This window comes from Salvelinus fontinalis, chromosome 3, assembly GCF_029448725.1.
Source record: "Salvelinus fontinalis isolate EN_2023a chromosome 3, ASM2944872v1, whole genome shotgun sequence".
NCBI classification, from domain to species: Eukaryota; Metazoa; Chordata; class Actinopteri; order Salmoniformes; family Salmonidae; genus Salvelinus; species Salvelinus fontinalis.
This window is the reverse complement of record NC_074667.1, coordinates 49,027,209-49,046,233: the sequence shown is the minus strand read 5'-3', so window position 1 is coordinate 49,046,233 and position 19,025 is coordinate 49,027,209. Positions and strand designations below refer to the sequence as shown.

At 42.4% G+C, this 19,025-nt stretch overlaps 1 non-coding gene across 1 annotated transcript; it reads left to right on the top strand.

Moving 5' to 3' along the window:
* The first annotated feature begins 11,144 nt into the window (after positions 1–11,144).
* On the top strand, positions 11,145–11,198 carry LOC129851655 (U7 small nuclear RNA). Its single transcript, XR_008759024.1, has one exon. It is a non-coding gene; the product is annotated as a U7 small nuclear RNA (small nuclear RNA).
* The last annotated feature ends 7,827 nt before the right edge of the window (positions 11,199–19,025 follow it).

Below are 19,025 nucleotides of genomic sequence, written 5' to 3'. Positions count from 1 at the left end.
TTGATCATCTGAAGTACCCAAAAAGGCCAATTAAACCTTGAAAGTCACCTTCTTGCCTGCTACATTATGGTAGCAAAGAGAGGGACCGGCCGAGTAGGGGCAGTGGTGTGTGACTGTGTGTGTACCTGTGTGTGTATGGTGAGGTCATGAATAGTGAGGTGTGTATTATCATGTGATTGATTCACTGCATGCAAGGCCCCAGGCGAAGACATAGTGGGAGGTCAAGCAAGACTGTTCCAAATAGACCTGTCTGAATCAGCCTTAGGGGGGCCTAACCGGTTAGACAAGGGCAATACCTTTTACTGACTGAGAGTGACCTTGGTTTACTGGTTGGGCCGGACAACCGCGTGTTTTATTCACGTGCCTTAGAAGTGACAAATGGTGCAACCTACTATTCAAGGCTACCAGTATGCGTGACCCCTTTCTTAGTCTTTCTAATCTCATGACCAGGGACCAGTCAGTAAAATGAATTAGTTAACAAGGTATTCACACTAAGATGCTCCCATATAATTGTGTGGCAAGGCCATGATTGTTAAACAAGTTCTTATAAATCAATGTCCGACTTAACTCAATATTAGGCAGTATAAGCAGACAAACTTGTCCTAGTGAACTTACAATTCTGCTGAAAGTCCATCCTATTATGCATGTGAAAATAGCAATAGATGTTTTGGAAATTGGACCCATGTGGCCTCTTGTATATTACCTTGTGCATAACCCCAATCAATACAACCACATACTGTACGTACTTGGCCTCTTTCTTTAACAATATAGATAAAGTGCGCACATGGAATATGACATGTGAGAGGGAAAAGTACTAAAAGACATGGACAGGTTTTGTCCTCTTATTGTCTCTGATTTTAAGGTTGGACATTTAAATGCTGTAATTTTCATAGTGAATTTGTCTAATGGCTATTCCACAAAATGTTCCTGAAAATTACATCCTAATACTGCCCTTAAGTGCCTAAATGTATGTAGCTCATGTCCTTGAGCAGTAATTTGTTTTAATTTAGCATTTACTCACCGTATAAAAATTCTCTGCCACTGTTCCATTTCAGCAACAAAAACAAGCCAAACCCCACAGAGGTATTTGCATATCTGAAAACATGGTTTTTGAGAATGTTCTAAAGTGATTGCTTAATGTTCCTTCAATATGGAAATTTTCTTGTGCACCAAAATGTACCATTTAGCCATTTTTGCCTGTTTCCTGTTTTGATAGAGGGAGCATTAATTCATTTAGCTGAATATTATTCAGTTGACATCATGAGAGCCCTGTGACAGTGTGTCAGTAAATGTGTGTGTGTGTGTGTGTGTGCTTCACATGTGTGTGTCATCAGTGCCTCCAAATATCATGAAAGTGGCTGATACTCCTGTTTCCGGTAGTTTTACCTAAGATAACATCTTACACTTTTACTGAGACGTCTGAGAGTATCTCACTTTTCCCTCATCCCTTGATGTTAATCTCTGGAATAATATGGCACATGGAAAGTGAGTCCTACAATGACACAAGCGAATGTTTTTTCACCCAGAAACTGGGTGTCTGCTGTGGAGCTTCTAGGAATACTAATGAGGGTGCTTAGTGAATCAAAGTCACTGACCTGAGGTGGCGAGGTAGAGCAGAGACACAGGAGCAGCAGGGGCTAGGGACGGGGCCACCATCTGCCTGCCTGCCATGTAGAGAGAGGAAATGTCACTGAGTATCTCCTCCATCAGTCCTCTCCCTCATCAACTTAGCCTAATCACAAAGCACACCCACACCACATTGCATCCTAACGCTATGTGTTAGAGTGTGTGTGGAGGCAAAAGTGATGGAGAAATATACACTCCAGTGCACTCCAATACACACTGTGATAAGTTGCATCTGAAATGACACTTTACAAAAGTGACACTTTACAAAAGTGACATTTTGATGTTGAATAAATCTTTATATCAGAATTGAGAGATGGAACAGTGTCTGCTTGACATATCCTAGCCATGCAGTTGGTGTGTGTGTGTGTGTGTGCGTGCGTGCGTGCGTGTGTGCGTGAATGTGTGCATGTGTGTGTTAATTAAGCTTTCAGCTTCAGAAGCAGCCACCACACAGGAGAGCAGCGCTGGAGCCTCCTAGGTGGCACTCAGTGGAAAAGGGATATTTAAACAGCATCTGGAGCTCTGTACTAGGGATTACTATTTTTCAGAAAATCTACCTAATTTCAATACCGGGAATAATTCATATTTATACCGAGAGTCCAGGGAAATACCACACAAATTGGTGGTGGCCTATGTAAAGCGTTTAAAACCAAGATATGATAATTATGCCAGGGTTCTCCCCACATAAGAAGGGCGTTGCACCACCTTATCGGCTTGGCTGCGCCACTATGTAAACATTTCAGAGCAAATTAAATAGAGATTTAGTAATGATAGAGTAACTAAATTTGATCGCCAATGATGACGTTGTTGTGAAGTTCCAAACAGTCCGTTCATAAATTCCGAGCGCTATCATGTTCCTCAATTAATTCAGCGCATTTAAGCAGTAGGCTATCTCGACACAGAGCGCGCCGATGACAGAGAGAGCACAGCCCGAATATAGCCTTGTCAAATCATACAAACGTTTTAACGGCTGTCAAATGACTAAATTTCAAATGACCGAAGTTGTTAAACCTGTTAGATAACCTCCTATATTTGGCTAAATCGAGTCGGTGATTATACAGATCAGATCAATAACTGGGAGATGAAGAATGCAAATAGTTTAAATATCAAGGTACCTGAACTGATACCAACTCTTTAAAAATATATATTAATCACACCGTTGGTTGATTAAACGTTCTCTACCGAAGCTCTCACATGGGCAGCAAGTAGCCTAGAGACAGCGCAGAGACGCGGGGAAATGTTATAGTGGTATTAGGGAATGCATAAACGAGAGGCGTGCTTTGATAATGCAACCTCTACAGAATAACGTTTGAATTTTCATGTAAAACAGGAGTTAGGATTTGGGGTTTCAGTGGGATTGGGACTGGATAGGCTAGGACAGAAGATAGCATTTTCCCTCATAAATTGTTAAAAGAGAGGCATATGTAGTGAATTGTGCGTACACCTATCACATTTGTGACTGTTTGAAGAGTCCCAATGACAGCTCAAAGAGGCACACGTTCTTTTATAGGCAAAACTGTAGGGGTTTCCTTTAGGGTTTATTAACTGCATTCGGGTACGTGTGCAGTCCGGCAGTGTCAATTATGTTTGTGCTTTGAATTTATTTTGCCAACTTTGTGCGAAGTAAATACACTAGGCTAAAGACTTCCATGTAACCACCTGTTTGGATAATGTGTTTTTTGCTAATCTGATGCTGCTCATGTTGTGTATTTTGTGGAATTTCATTATTGCAGATTTTGGGGGAAAATGTTGTAATATCCCGGGTCTTGTCATTTTATTTTTTCGGGAAATGTGAAGAGTGATCCAGGGACAGTCCCAGGATCCCGGTTACCCATGTTATTCACTAGTCAGGCAGTGTCAATTATGCAGTGTCAGTTATGCGTGTGCTTCAAATGTATGCCAACTTTGTGTGAAGTAGGTTAAATACACTAGGCTAAAGACTTCCATGTGACAACCTGTATGGAGAATATGCTATTTTATTGTTTGCTAATCTGATGCTGCTCTTGTCCTTTCTTTTGTGGAATATCATTCGTGTTTACATTGGGGGGAAATGCTGTAATTCCCAGGGTCTTGCCATTTTATTTTGTCAGGGAAATGTGAATGTGGCCGATGTGAAATGGCTAGCTAGTTAGCGGTGGTGCGCGCTAATAATGTTTCAATCGGTGATGTCACTCACTCTAAAACCAAGAAGTAGTTGTTTCCCTGCGCTATTGTGGCGCGTTGGGTAACGGTGCTTCGTGAGTGACTGTGGTTGATGTGTGCAGAGAGTCACTTGTTCAAGCCCAGGTTGGGGCGAGGAGAGGAACGGAAGCTATACTGTTACATGCATGTACATGAGTGTTCAGGAACAGTCCCGGGTTACCCATTTTAATCCCTACTCTGTACTAAAATCATAGTTTCTGTCTGACTGTGTTTCTATCTCCCCTCCTCTCCTTTAGCTCTTTCTTACTACCCCTCTCAGCCCATCTGGAACTTTCCTAATTTGTATTTAACTTAACCTCAATTGCTTTCTCTCTCTCACTTTCAGTTTCTCTCCCCCTCTGTTCATTTTTCTTTCTTGCGCTCTCTTTTCTTCCATTCTCACTGTGGATAAGGTGGAGTACACACAAATAAAGGACCGTGAATCATTGCCTCCCCTCCTCTCTCTGTGGTCCCCCACCCTCATTCCTCTCTATGGGCCTGGTCAGCGCTGGGCTGTCAGCCGATTAATGCAACAGTCTTTGGGCACCAAGGCTTAGTCATAAACAAAGCCTATTCACTGCCACAGAGATGAGACCAGACCTTCATTTGCAGCAGGGAGAGAATAAATTACCCAGTAGAATGAATCTATCTCTTCCCCATTGATTCATTTTATATTTGAGATGATAAGGCAATCTGTTTAAGAGATGCCCGTTTTCTTTTCTTTTTTTCTTCTCACATACACATTTTCCTTTATGGATTATTGTCAGAATATTTGGGCCCCCTGTGAGCAATGCAAATTCTTCCCCTTCCCCCAAATCATCAGGAGTCTGGCCTTTTTATTATCACTGAATCTATAAAGCATTATGAATTGTGCAATAATTCACATCGAACTAGTCAAAGAGAGAATTGAATGTTTCACTGGATAGGATATAAGGACATGTCTGAGTAGGGTTAAAAATGATGTTGTACATGATGAGAGCTGTGGTGAAGAATATATATTTATCTTTTATGATTATGTATGTCTACTATTGAGCCATCAAACTCAATGTTGCTCTCAAAATGTATGTATTTTTTATGCTTTGCTATAAAGACATAGTTGAAAAAAGTTACCTGTGGATTTAGTTGTAACATTTAGTGTAGTAATGTCAGATGTATTGTTTAATGATGTTGTATTGTACCTAAATGAATTGTCCCTTCACAAGAACAGTCATTTACATTAGCAAAGGGACAGAGAGGAAAACATAGTCACATTTATTAGCCACCAACTTGACTGGATGGGATTCTTTGGAAGAGCAACATTGCCATCTATCATCTAGAAAGGGAATAACAAGCTTCATCTGCCTTAAAAACAGGATAGTATTTGAGGATTGGCTATACACTTCACTTCAACCCTGATCTAGCTGAATCAGGTTAGTTACAACTGGGGATGGAGCAAAAACCTACAGGAGGGTAACTTTCCAGGAGCAGGGTTGGAGATAGCTGCCCCGATAATCAGGCAACTATGAACAGAGAGAGATCTGAACTATGCAGGTCTGACACCAAAGTCTCTCTGTGCTACCACAGCTAAAATACAAGAGTAGTTCATTTCAGAGTTTGTATAGTCAATCAAAAAATGTCAGGGCTATTCAGACAGACAGGGGACTAAATATTATGACCCTAAACAGGAGATACTGTAGCTAGAATGCTCCCTATTTGTCTCTCTGTGCCATCCGCCCTGACGTGCTGTGACACTTATCAAGCACGTACTAGTACAACCACCATGGCCTTGGCTACATGTAGCAGTTCAGAGATTTATTCCTATGGTCTGCATTGAGCTGACAAATCTTCTGGTGCTTCCATAAAGTTAAATAATAACAATCCCTTTGCTACAGGCCATGGTGTCCCACTGGTGCCTGCCATGAATCTTATTTAATTTATTCAGCCAAATATGGTGCCAGTGTAGCACACATACAGATTGGCCAGACTCAGTGAGATATTATGGAGATAATGTATAACACCTCCGGTGGTGCAAGTAAGTAAACATCTGTCTGACATGGCTGTGTGTTTATTCAGCTACCACATGCCTCAACAGCCCACCTGGCTGTCTCTCTCTTTCTCTCTTTCTCTCTCTCTCTCTCTCTCTCTCTCTCTCTCTCTCTCTCTCTCTCTCTCTCTCTCTCTCTCTCTCTCTCTCTCTCTCTCTCTGTCTCTCTCTCTCTCTCTCTCTCTCTCTCTCTCTGTCTCTCTCTCTCTCTCCTATCTCTCTCTCTCTCCCCTCTCTCTCTCTCTCCTCTTTCTCTCTCTCTCTCTCTCTCTTTCTCTCCTCTCTCTCTCTCTCTCCTCTCTCTCTCTCTCTCTCTCTCTCTCTCTCTCTCTCTCTCTCTCTCTCGCACGCACGCACGCACGCACTCACGCACACACCCTGAATGACATAAGACTCTGTCACTGATTGGTAGGGATGGGTTCTTTTTTAAACGTAATTTAATGCATAATGTCACAGATCTGGATGCTTCCTGGCCACGCTGTTCTCTGATGAATCCTAATTTCACATTCAGATTGGTTTATTTCAGAAGCGCAGCAGCAAATCATGTCCCTAATTAATCGGAATGATGCATCAATTCAAACTTCCTTCCTCCTTTCCTCTCCAATATTCTGTGGCTCATGAGAAGTACATGGGGAAATAACAACAATTCCATTTGAGGTGAGGGGCCAGTAAACCCAAATAAGGCATTTTATTAAACATAAAATAGCAGCTCAGTATCGTAATAGCTGTTCAGAATCATTATTGCTATCAAACGTGTGTAGGATAATGTTTGAGTGTCTGTGTATCTGTTTGTGTGTACCTGTGTGAGTGTAGGTGCATGTCCAAAACACAATCTAATATTCACATTAAGCTGGGGTAGGATTTTAAGGAGCAATTGGCTAACTATACAGGAATAATCAGGTAATCTGCTCTCACTTTCACAGTGCCAAACTATATTGCTCAAACCAACCATAACCATTTGCTAAATGCAAACACACAGCGATAAAAAAAACACTCAACAAATGACAAGCTTTTTAGCTTCTCTTCAATGAATCTTTCTCTCTCTCTCCACCCTAACATACTCTGACAGCTGGATATAAAATATACATTTCTATATCAAACACCTACACAAAGGAGAGCTGACCTTTGATCAGATGAGCGTTTGATGTTTTGACATGAAATTTGCATCAGAGGTGCTGGGGACGAACGCCACCACGAGGGGCTAATGCTTCACCCTGTCAGGGAGCCTCAGAGGTCAGGAGCCTTTTAGGAAATAAAAACACTCTAATCCCTGCACAGGGAGCAGCACTGCCACTTAACAGACAGAGAAAAAACATGTTGGGCTGCATTCAATCAAACATGGGTTCTGAGATAATCTGATTTGCCACCTAATGCTGTTGCGCTTCTGGCCACCTTTTGCAGCCCAATACAAAATACATGAGCTACAGATATTAAGAAAGAGGGACGCTGTTTGCCGAGCTCGGATGCTTTCTCTGGTGAAATCCCAGAGAATGATAGAGGTCTCTAGTTGCAAAAAGGCAGTGTTAGCATGGGCAGAGCCATCAATGGTTTCCACCATTTTAATGTAGTCAACTGGGTGGGACTTCCAACTTCATTGGCTTATCCCTCCTGGTGACTCTGTTGGAGTCGTGTCCAACCAGGTCATCAGGAGGGATCAGCCAATCGTGAAAAAGAAAATGTATTATTTCAAAATGGAGATTGCCTCAATGGTGCTGCTTATGCTGTCACAGGTGCTACAATGGTACAGATTCAAAGATGAGTCCTCTATCTATCTCTATGGGTGAAATCAATTCAGCCTCTTGCAAAATGAAAGAAAATTATGAAACAGAGATACACAAATGAGAAATCATTTTATAAGTTGAAATAGAGACCTTCGATGACGTTTTATTTTTTTTACTCCCTTTTTCTCCCCAATTTCATGATTACGATCTTGTCTCGTCGCTGAAACTCCACAACGGGCTCAGGAGAGGCAGTGGGTCATGTCATGCGTCCTACGAAACATGACCCGCGAAACCGTGCTTCTTAACACCGGAAGCCAGCTGCACCAATGTGTCGGAGGAAACACTGTTCAACTGACAACCGAAGTCAGCCTGCAGGTGCCTGCCTGTCACAAGGAGTCGCTAGAGCGCAATGAGCCAAGTAAAGCCCCTACCCGGCCAAACCCTCCCCTAACCCGGATGATGCTGGGCCAATTGTGCGTGGCCATACGAGACTTCCGGACTTCCTGGGATCGAACCCCAGGCTGTAGTGATGCCACAAAACTGTAGTGCAGTGCCTTAGAGCGCTGCGCCACTCGGGAGGCCCTCTAGATGTCACTTTTAAGTGAATTGACTGTTTTATGCTAATGCCCTTATATAAAATCTTGACTTGGAATGCAAACACTGTAACTTTTGGAATTAATTTATGATTTATTTAAACAGGGAAATGTACCAAACCTAACCTGAAGCATTTAATGTGTTAAACCATCATAATTATATTTTAAAAATCCACCTTGCTTCGATTAAGGTTCAAAATGTTATGGCCACCCTAAACTGGGTCTGTGCCCTACCTTGGCTACCCCATTCAAAATATTCTGGACATGCCACTGCCTTTTAGTTATTGGTTGTTTGGACATTAGAAAGGTTAACTAAGATTAATTGAACCAGCATAGTTGTGATGTCGAGTTTTAGAGGACATATGGCACAATCCATCTGAATGGTGTCTATTGATCTGTGGACGGATCAGTAGAGCTGAGAGCTGCTGAATTATTCAGCCTGGCATGTCCTTTTCATGCCTGCTCGTGTATGAGCCCCAAAATAAACCTGTCACCATGACTGACCATCTTTCATCTCACCATCAGCACATAGCATCATTAACCACAATCAGATGAGGAGAGGAGCGCATGCTGTGTGTCAGCCAATCATTTGATCTCATTTCAGGCAATATCATCATCTTCCGCATCTTTCTTTGTGTGAAATCAATATTTTAGTGATGATTTCAAAGTGGTGCCTGATGTGGCATTACTATTAGAAAGTGTGCCGTAATGTGTTGAAACAGTCTGTTGTATTGATGTCCTTATTTCATGATATTGAATTGATATATTGAGTGTGATATATTAGGAGTATGTAAGGACAGGATAAGTGTTGAGAAGTTCCTCCTTGAGATCATACTAAGGTCTCAGTGAGTATGTTGGAGTATTATTTATTCTATTCTGCTAGTAGTTTTGGTTCATTGATCGTGTCCAGTTTGTGACTTACTGGTTGACTGACTTCATCAGTCAACCAGGAAACACTGGCCGTTTGTTATGCAGAACCAATAGAGTATTATTTATTCTATTCTGATAGTAGTTTTGGTTCATTGATCGTGTCTTTCTTTCAAAAGTTCACAGTCACTTCACATATGAAACTTTACCAACAGCTTTAATGTAAACTTTGACTCAGCCAGTTCTAAAACAAGAACGACATATAATATGATTGCTGGATGGCTTATGGCACTTTAATTTAACAGTCTAATAAAGTCACTTGCTCAGCAGAGCAGTACAGCAATCATTCTTCCCAGTTCAGATACTTTCTCATAAATCAAAAGAAGCGAGAGTTCAACTAAGAACCTGTCTCTTCTTTGATTGAGTGTTCTTTATCTATCCCAATAATCCTTCACTGCAATAAAATGGTCAGAGGTATCGCATGACCTCATGCCATATTTCCTGAAACATGGATGAGGTAACTGCTGAGTGCGCCACTCCATTTTTGTAAGACTCGGGAGTTCATGGCCCTGATCAATATTTCTGTTCCCTATAATTATCTCACCATTACACTCATTAATTACACTTTCAAGGCTCATTTCCGTTGTTTGCAGCTGCACAATCTGAAAGGGACTCAGAGGGGCTGCTGAGGAGGGGTGGATGAGGAGGAGGGAAAGCCTGATTAATAAGTTGTCTCTCTATCTGAGGAAGGCTGTCACCAGCTGGGGGAAAAGGCAGCATCCCGTCATCTGAAAAGCCTGTGAGAGGGAGACAAATGAGGCCTCAGCTCAGTGGCTAGATCGATAATTTCCTCCACCCAGGGCTGGCCCTAGGCATAACCGACATAAGTGGCCGCTTAGGGCCCCCGGTCGATAGCTATCTAAACTTGTAGTAATCATGGCAGAATTACCGGCGGGGCATGAAGGACACGTGCCAAGGGGCCCTGACCTCCAGGGAGACCCATTCATTTTGTTAGTCACTCTCACTCAGATATCATGTTAACATGGCATAAGTCATGGCAAAATGTGTAGAATTTCAGGAAATAAGCTGTTAAACGTACATTTTCTTCTCTCTGCCCATGGCAAAATTGGTAGAGTTGCAAGAAATTCAGTTGCTCAGAAACATACAGAGATGGTTCAGAAAGCAAGCTCAGTCCAGCACACTGTAGATATAGCCATATTGAAATGCTGATGTTAAACTGTTCAATAGATATTATCACCCAGACGCTACGTAGACGGTAGACCCACATTACATTGTTTAACTTATATATAAATGCATAGAATTATGTAGTAAACTGTAGTATACTGTAGAATACTATGCTACACACTGTAGTATCTCACAATCGTCTAGTGCTTACTATAGAATTGTGTAGCATACTGTAAGAATACTACTGTATTATCCTGAGAATAACTCTGTATTTAAATACTACAGTAATGTCTGCAAAAACACAACAGGTTTTTAACAATAGCAATACTACAGTATTTCATTTGCATTTACCCCACCCATTCCCATCCCCAATATCCCAATTTGTGCCACCCAGGAGTGAGAACCCTATATGTCAAGCATAGACCATATATTGTGTTCTCTACAGGTTATAGAAAAAAGTAGAAGTACGCAGCCCTACTGTCACGTTCCTGACCTGTTTTCTGTTGTTTTTGTATGTGTTTAGTTGGTCAGGGCGTGAGTTGGGGTGGGCATTCTATGTTATGTGTTTCTATGTTGGGTTAAATGTGTTGCCTGATATGGTTCTCAATTAGAGGCAGGTGTTTGACGTTTCCTCTGATTGAGAACCATATTAAGGTAGGCTGTTCTCACTGTTTGTTGGTGGGTGATTGTTCCTGTGTCTGTTTGCACCACACGGGACTGTTTCGTTTGTTCGTTCGTTTAGGTAGTCTGTTCCTGTTTCATGCGTTCTTCATGTTTATGTAAGTTCTTGTTCAGGTCAGTCTACGTCGTTTGTTATTTTGTAATTCATTCAAGTGTTCTTCGTGTTTTGTCTTTCATTTATTAAATTCATTATGTATTCATCACCCGCTGCGCCTTGGTCCACTCATTGTCTTCAAGACGATCGTTACACCTACCTACAGAATAAGAAAACGTTTCTCTTTTAGTATTTGTCCAGTAGGTTTTCTCAAGTAGAAAGCCCCCACTTCTATGTCAAAGATAATAAAATAAAAACATTATCGCAGTAAATACTACAGAAATGTCGGCAAAAGCAGTACAGTAATTACTATAGTATATACTATAGTTTTTTAACAATAGTAATACAACGGTATTTATACTTGAGTAAATACTGCAGTATACTACAGTAAAGTCTGCAAAAACACAACAGTAATTAGTATAGTATATACTATAGTTTTTTTAACAATAGTAATACAACAGTATTTATACTTAGTAAATACTACAGTATACTACAGTAAAGTCTGCAAAAACACTACAGTGAATACTATAGTATACAAATATAGTGATACTACAGTATTTATGCCATAGTATACATAGTATTTTTTCACGTGGGGAGCCTCACTAAGAATCAGAAGTTATTTGACAGGATGCTAAATTTCATTACCAAGCCAACCTCCCCATCTGGACTAGAGGACGAGTTGCCAGATTGGCTGAACAACTTTGATCTGCCTATACAGCTGTCCCACTCCTGCCGTCAATGCGTCACATTCCCACGGTGACAACACCACAAGAGTGAACTCACTACACTGTACATTACCAGGAGCAGAGATGACATCACACTACAAGCCTGGATGAGAAAGCATGTTTGAAGGCTACCTTACGAATGAGAGATTAAGTAAAATGGTCTGACTTGTCTAGTTAAATAAAGGTTAAATAAATACAATTAAAATTAAAAAGAGTAAAATAGTCATAAATGATGGGGTAAATGCCTGTTGTCTGTCAGAGTTAGCTGCGATGAATCATTTGAGGTAAATCCTCTAGGGGGCAGAAACATGGCATTACTAGCACTAGTTTTGGTGGAGAGCCAATATATCCACGCCAACTGAATAGAAATATGACAGTTGTCTAAGACGTGTTTTACAGTGATAGCTGGCTCATTTGCAAGATTTTAATATCTTCTCAACATCCGACACCTTTATTGTCCTCTTCACAATACCACACAAACCCCACATTGACTAGTCCAATACTTTCCAGAGAAATACACTGAGCGTACAAAACATTAGGATCACTTGCTCTTTCCACAACATAGACTGACCAGGTGAATCCAGGAGAAAACTATGATCCATTATTGATATCACTTGTTAAATCCACTTCAATCAGTGTAGATGAAGAAGAGGAGATGGGTTAAAGAATAATTTTTAAGCCTTGAGACAGGTAAGACATGGAATACCTCGTTAGGATGAATTATAAACCTTTAAAACAAACTTGAAAGTCAAACCCAATTTTCAAATTAACATTCTTAAGCAATTTGACAAATGTGACATTCTGGGAGAAGTGGTTTGTGAATTTTTGTTGTTTCCATACCACCAAATGTGATCATTTAACATGTAGCATTACACAAGATCTGGACAATGGCTTCCATGTGCGCTGATTTGAATTCTTTGTACTGTACAATTCTCCTTTGTTATTTCAGTTAGTAGCATTTGGTACCAGCAAAAAGGCACAAAATACCTATGACTTAGAAGTTCTTTGGTAGATTAAGGAAAGATTATGCCTCAGACATTGGTAGGCTGTACAGTGTGTTACAATTACTAAGAAACAGTAGAAGAAAAGGCATTAGATCCAAGATAATCAGAACAGAAGTGGTCATCTAAGATCTACACTGAGAATAAAAACCATGAAGAACTCTGCTCTTTCCATGACATAGACTGACTAGGTGAATCCAGGTGAAAGCTATGATCCCTTATTGATGTCACTTGTTAAATCCACTTCAATCCGTATAGATGAAGGGGAGGAGACAGCTAAAGAAAGATTTTTAAGCCTTGAGACAATTGAGACATGGGTTTTGTATGTGTGCCATTCAGAGGGTGAATGGGCAAGACAAAATATTTAAGTGGCTTTGAACGGGGTATGGTAGCAGGTGCCAGGCGCATCGGTTTGTGTGTCAAGAACTCCAACGCTGCTGGGTGTTTCACGCTCAACAGTTTCCAGTGTGTATTAAGAATTGTCCACCACCCAAAGGACATCCAGCCAACTTGACACAACTGTGGTAAGCATTGGAGTCAACATGGGCCAGCATCCCTGTGGAATGCTTTCAACACCTTGTAGAGTCCATGGCCCTACAAATTGAGGCAAAAAGGGGCGCAACTCAATATTAGGAAGGCGTTCCTTCATTACAGTGAAGTTATGGCACACTGATGCCATCTACTGGTTTTGGTTTTGTATGGTTCTGTCATTATTGTCAACCTCCACTGTGCTATTATAGGATCCACTCAACAATGACTAACATGTGTCCCTCAGTGCAGTCATGTTTAACATATGACATGGAGTAATTATTTTTAGCATTGGTCTACATGTGGATGCACTCTTGTCTGTGTAATGGTTTTAGAGAGGGAGTGACAAAGAGAGAGAGAGAGAACCCTGCTCAGGGGTAAGCGCTTTTGCATGTTACAAACCAAGCAGGAGGGAGAAGGAGTATGGGTTGCACCCAATGATTTCTATGTACACTACATGACTAGTAGGGGGTGCTGTGTTAAAGCCAACATGCCTCCATCTTGGTACTCCCACACCATTGAAGAAAATATTTTCAAAGCGATAGAAATGAATTTATTGATGATATTATTTATTTTTGCCACATTTATTCTATTAGGCCAACAGACACCTTAATGCATACTTTAAATTGTATTATGTGAGATAAACATACAAAGTAAAAGTCAGACATATTTATAAAAACCTTTTCCTTAATGTATTTTTTTGAGATTACTAATGCTACTGTGCCCACTACAACAACACAAATTACTTAAATACGTGTTATTTTGTCCTTGAAACATTTAATTGAAATAATGTAGAATTCCATTCATCCCTATGGAGGACTGCTCCTATTGGGCACTGCCAAAATACCCGACTGGTAGCTTCAAAGCCTCTTAATGGCCAATACATTTAGTATCAGCAATCCAGCATTTATATACAGTGGTTGCACCTTGAGTTATTGTGCAGCTGGGGGTATGGCCCTAAACACAGAGCAGTTTCACGCCTCAGCTGCAGAGAACTCAACTGGGAAACAGGGGGCTACAGGGGGCTAATAAAAATTACTACGAGCCTTCCCAACACAAACCTGCCATAAGGGCATGCACACAGCATTACACAAGACCATATGTTAAAGGTAACAGCCAAACAGCCTGACCATGACAACACAAAACACATGGGTTAATATTAGTTTGCACAGGAAAAAATGTAGAATACCTCTGAGTAAGACCATTACAAAAGGAACGTATAGCCTACAATGTAACCTGTTGCGTGTTCAATGATCTGCAAATATCGCAGACTATCAACTACAAACAGTAGTACGGTAGACCTAATGGAGGAATATAAATCCAGGAGAAAACTAATTGTGATGCCGCGTGGCGCTGAAAATGTGTTTTTTTACCGTGATTGGCCTGTGAGAACAACTATAGGCTATATTACCCTACGATTGGCTCTCGTTTGTGAGGTTGTATTGGTTGTATTGCTACTCTATCCATGTAGAGTAGCAATCAAGGGGCCAGGGTTCCGGTCTGTAAACACTTGTTTGACTGCTCCTACAGTATTGCTTCCGTACTGCAGTTTAACTGACGCCTGGCACAGAAAGACAATTCCTAGAGACGCCCCATAGAGAAGTCAAATTTGAACATTTCATCACCTTTGTGCACAAAATATCCCTTGAAATATTCAAAGAATTGTCGCTGAGGTCGATTTTCTTTTCATCACTCATAGAAAAAGATATGAACATTTTATATACATGCTCTGAGGTCGAGGCCAGCTGGGCAGGGGACGTGCCGGTTGGCTTGTTGAGCTATTCAACACGTATTCTCGTCCTTGCAACTGATGTTATTTGCATTATGAGCAGGTAAGAAGCAATACTAAGCTATTTTAGGAGTTTCTGAGCAGTGTTTTCCCCCAAAACATGAAGAAATCGATTGTAGGCCTACAATGTTACATGCCTACAACAACGTTGTAACTTTATTAAAAACACTGCTTTTCATCCATTTTCATGAAAGAAAGATTGTTTTAGCCTAGAAGTTGCAGCTTTGATTGGACTGTAGTATCTGATTCATAACAGACCATGATCCTGTATAGTGTGAGGCAAGCTGTGTGAATTTGTATAGAGATGCCTTCTGTTTGTGTCACGATCGTCATCAGAAGCGGACCAAGGCGCAGCGTGAAAGAAAGACATCTTCTTTAATTCAATGAAGACAAAACAACAAACAGACGACCGTGAAGCTATATTAAACAAAATAGTGCTGACACTAAACACTACACATAGACATAGACAATTACCCACAACAGCCCAATGCCTATGGCTGCCTTAAATATGGCTCCAATCAGAGACAAAGGAATGACAGCTGTCTCTGAGAACCATTCAGGCAACCATAGACATACCTAGATACCTACACTCAACACAAACCCATACACTCTAACAAAAAAAACCTAGACACTACAACCACCCAAGACAAGACAAAAACACAAACATCCCCCCTGTCACACCCTGACCTAACCAAAATACTACAGAAAACAAAGATAACTAAGGCCAGGGCGTGACAGTACCCCCCCCCCCCCAAAGGTGCGGACTCCGGCCGCAAAACCTGACACAGAAGGGGAGGGTCCGGGTGGGCCTTCCTACGGCGGCGGCTCGGGTGCAGGACGTGGCCCCCACTCCACCATAGTTAATACCCGCTTTGGTGGCTCTGGCAGATCCTGGCTGACTGGCGGCTCTGGCAGATCCTGGCTGACTGGCGGCTCTGGCAGATCCTGGCTGGCTGGCGGCTCTGGCAGATCCTGGCTGGCTGGCGGCTCTGGCAGATCCTGGCTGGCGGGCGGCTCTGGCAGATCCTGGCTGGCGGACGGCTCTGGCTGGTCTTGGCTGGCGGACGGCTCTGGCTGGTCATGGCTGGCGGACGGCTCTGGCTGGTCATGGCTGGCGGACGGCTCTGGCTGCTCCTGTCTGGCGGATGGCTCTGGCTGCTCCTGTCTGGCGGACGGCTCTGGCTGCTCCTGTCTGGCGGACGGCTCTGGCTGCTCCTGTCTGGCGGACGGCTCTGGCTGCTCCTGTCTGGTGGACGGCTCTGGCGGCTCGGTACAGACGGGCGGCTCTGGTGGCTCGGAACAGACGGGCAGCTCTGATGGCTCGGGACAGACGGGCAGCTCTGACGGCTCGGGACAGACGGGCAGCTCTGACGGCTCGGGACAGACGGGCAGCTCTGACGGCTCTGGACAGACGGGCAGCTCTGACGGCTCTGGGCAGACGGATAGCGCAGGCGGCTCTCATATCGCCTCCTCTCGGCTTTAGCTGCCTCCAGCTCTTCACGAGGGAGGCGATGTTCTCCCGGTTGTGCCCAAGGTCCCTTACCATCCAGTATCTCCTCCCAAGTCCAAGAATCCTGTGTATATAGCTCCTGCTGCTGCTTGACACGCTGCTTGGTCCTTTTGTGGTGGGTAATTCTGTCACGATCGTCATAAGAAGCGGACCAAGGCGCAGCGTGAAAGAAAGACATCTTCTTTAATTCAATGAAGACAAAACAAAACAACAAACAGACGACCGTGAAGCTATATTAAACAAAATAGTGCTGACACTAAACACTACACATAGACATAGACAATTACCCACAACAGCCCAATGCCTATGGCTGCCTTAAATATGGCTCCAATCAGAGACAAATGAATGACAGCTGTCTCTGATTGAGAACCATTCAGGCAACCATAGACATACCTAGATACCCACACTCAACACAAACCCATACACTCTAACAAAACCCCCCTAGACACTACAACCACCCAAGACAAGACAAAAACACAAACATCCCCCCTGTCACACCCTGACCTAACCAAAATACTACAGAAAACAAAGATAAGGCCAGGGCGTGACAGTTTGTTTGCGCAAGGTCAACAAAACAAATTTCACAGCTCCCACAAGGGGGCAAACTGTCTCCATTCACATTTCTAGTGATTATATACTTTCTTTAGAACCTACCAGATGCTCACACATAAATTAATTAAATTGTACATGGACCAACTGTACGCTTGATGTCGATAAATTGCCACAGAGGTTGGGGGGACATGTCCCTCCCTGAAATATGATTGGCCCTTGGCACTCTGACCCTTGGTGCCCCCCCCCCCCATTCTCATTGGGTCAGAGCACTGTCAATCTGGCTCAGATTGAAGAAGAAAATACTGATTTTCCCTTTGGCTGGAAAAGCATTTTTATCTGCTGACAGAATACGGTCGGGAGAAAGACTCAGGAGTCGGGATCAACATTCAACCATAGTATGTATGTTCACACACACAAAAATTGGACTGGGCATAAGGTAGGCAAACTCCAACTAAAATAAAACTCAGTCTTCCTCTTTTGCGTCTTCCTAAATAAATATGCATGTGTGCATCATTATAATACAACTCAGTCAACTCATCTTTTGTGTCTTCTTAATAGTTGCCTTGAAATACCTTCATTAATGATGGTGAGGACTTATCCTTCAACTTAAACTATGTTTTCAAAATACGCCTCCACATACCCCTCAAAATACCCCTCAAAATATCCCTCAAAAGAGGACTAATAAGTCATGTCAAACTGTGTAGAATTGCAGTAAATGTGGTGTAGGGGCATTGCAGAGCCATACTGTGCTGCTCAGAAACTAAGGCGGGAAAAAACTGTTTCACCCAAAGCCATGAAAGCAGTTTCCTATCATGTCATGACACACACACTCCCGTCTACTACTCATCCCCCCCAATGCCTACAACACAATTTCACCCTGGCTGCAGAGACTCAACTTGACTTCGGAGATGAAACGGGAAACAGGTGTTACCCACTTCAGTGTTCAAACATTCAACCGGCCTCCCAGTTTGGCCTGCCCTGCCTGTACCTCCCCATGCACCTATCACTACTGCTACTGCCTTGAGGAATATCATTAACAAGGTAACCGCCCTCACGTTTGTCATCACAGATGATTTCCATCAAAGTTAATAAGCGTTATGCGGGGATTGGGATGCTGTGTGTTACATCAACGCTACATTATCCCGTTCTGCTACAATCCTTCAGTGTTCACCGCAGAGTCACCTCAGCCCTGAAATATGACCCTGAGACAAAGATTAGAACACAGGCAATCATTTGTAAATCCGGACGGTGGGATTATGTGAATTTGGAGACGATTGGGAAGTTTGCAGCACGGTCTGTTGGAGAGGCCCGGACCAGTGTTCGTCTCTCACAGCATCTGTCAGCGTCCGCTCATATCAGTTGCTGCCCTACGCCGCCAATTTTCTCATGACATATTAATTCTGCAGATTATCGTGGTTCAATAAAGTACTTACTGTTAACCAGTAATTGGGAAAAGTTGATGCCTTGTCCTGGAATGGGTCAAACTGAGACAGAGGACACAATCTGAACTTGCTTTATATAAGTAGGCTAGACATGGCATGATTAATTCCATAAATAGCTAATTGCAAAACAGTGTGTAGAATAACAAAAAAGTAAATGACCTACTCAATATAGCTTTTCCTTTTAGAAACAACTTTAGGTTATATACCATCATTGGCACTGCATAACATGATCATGGAACCCTTACTGTATATATGAATATTTTTGTAGGACAGAATATGGTCATCATCTCCTGGTTGTGTGGCTGTGATGTGGTTATGACTATTCACACTGAGGCAAGAGACAGATGCGGATTTACTACCTCTGTCACTTCAGAAATCAGCAATGTGGCTATGACAGGTCTGCCTCTCTCACACTCATAAATGCATCAACTGACCTAACAGACGCATAGCACAGGTGTGTATGCTTGCGTGCATATGTGTGTGTCCGTTGTGTTAGACAGTGACATG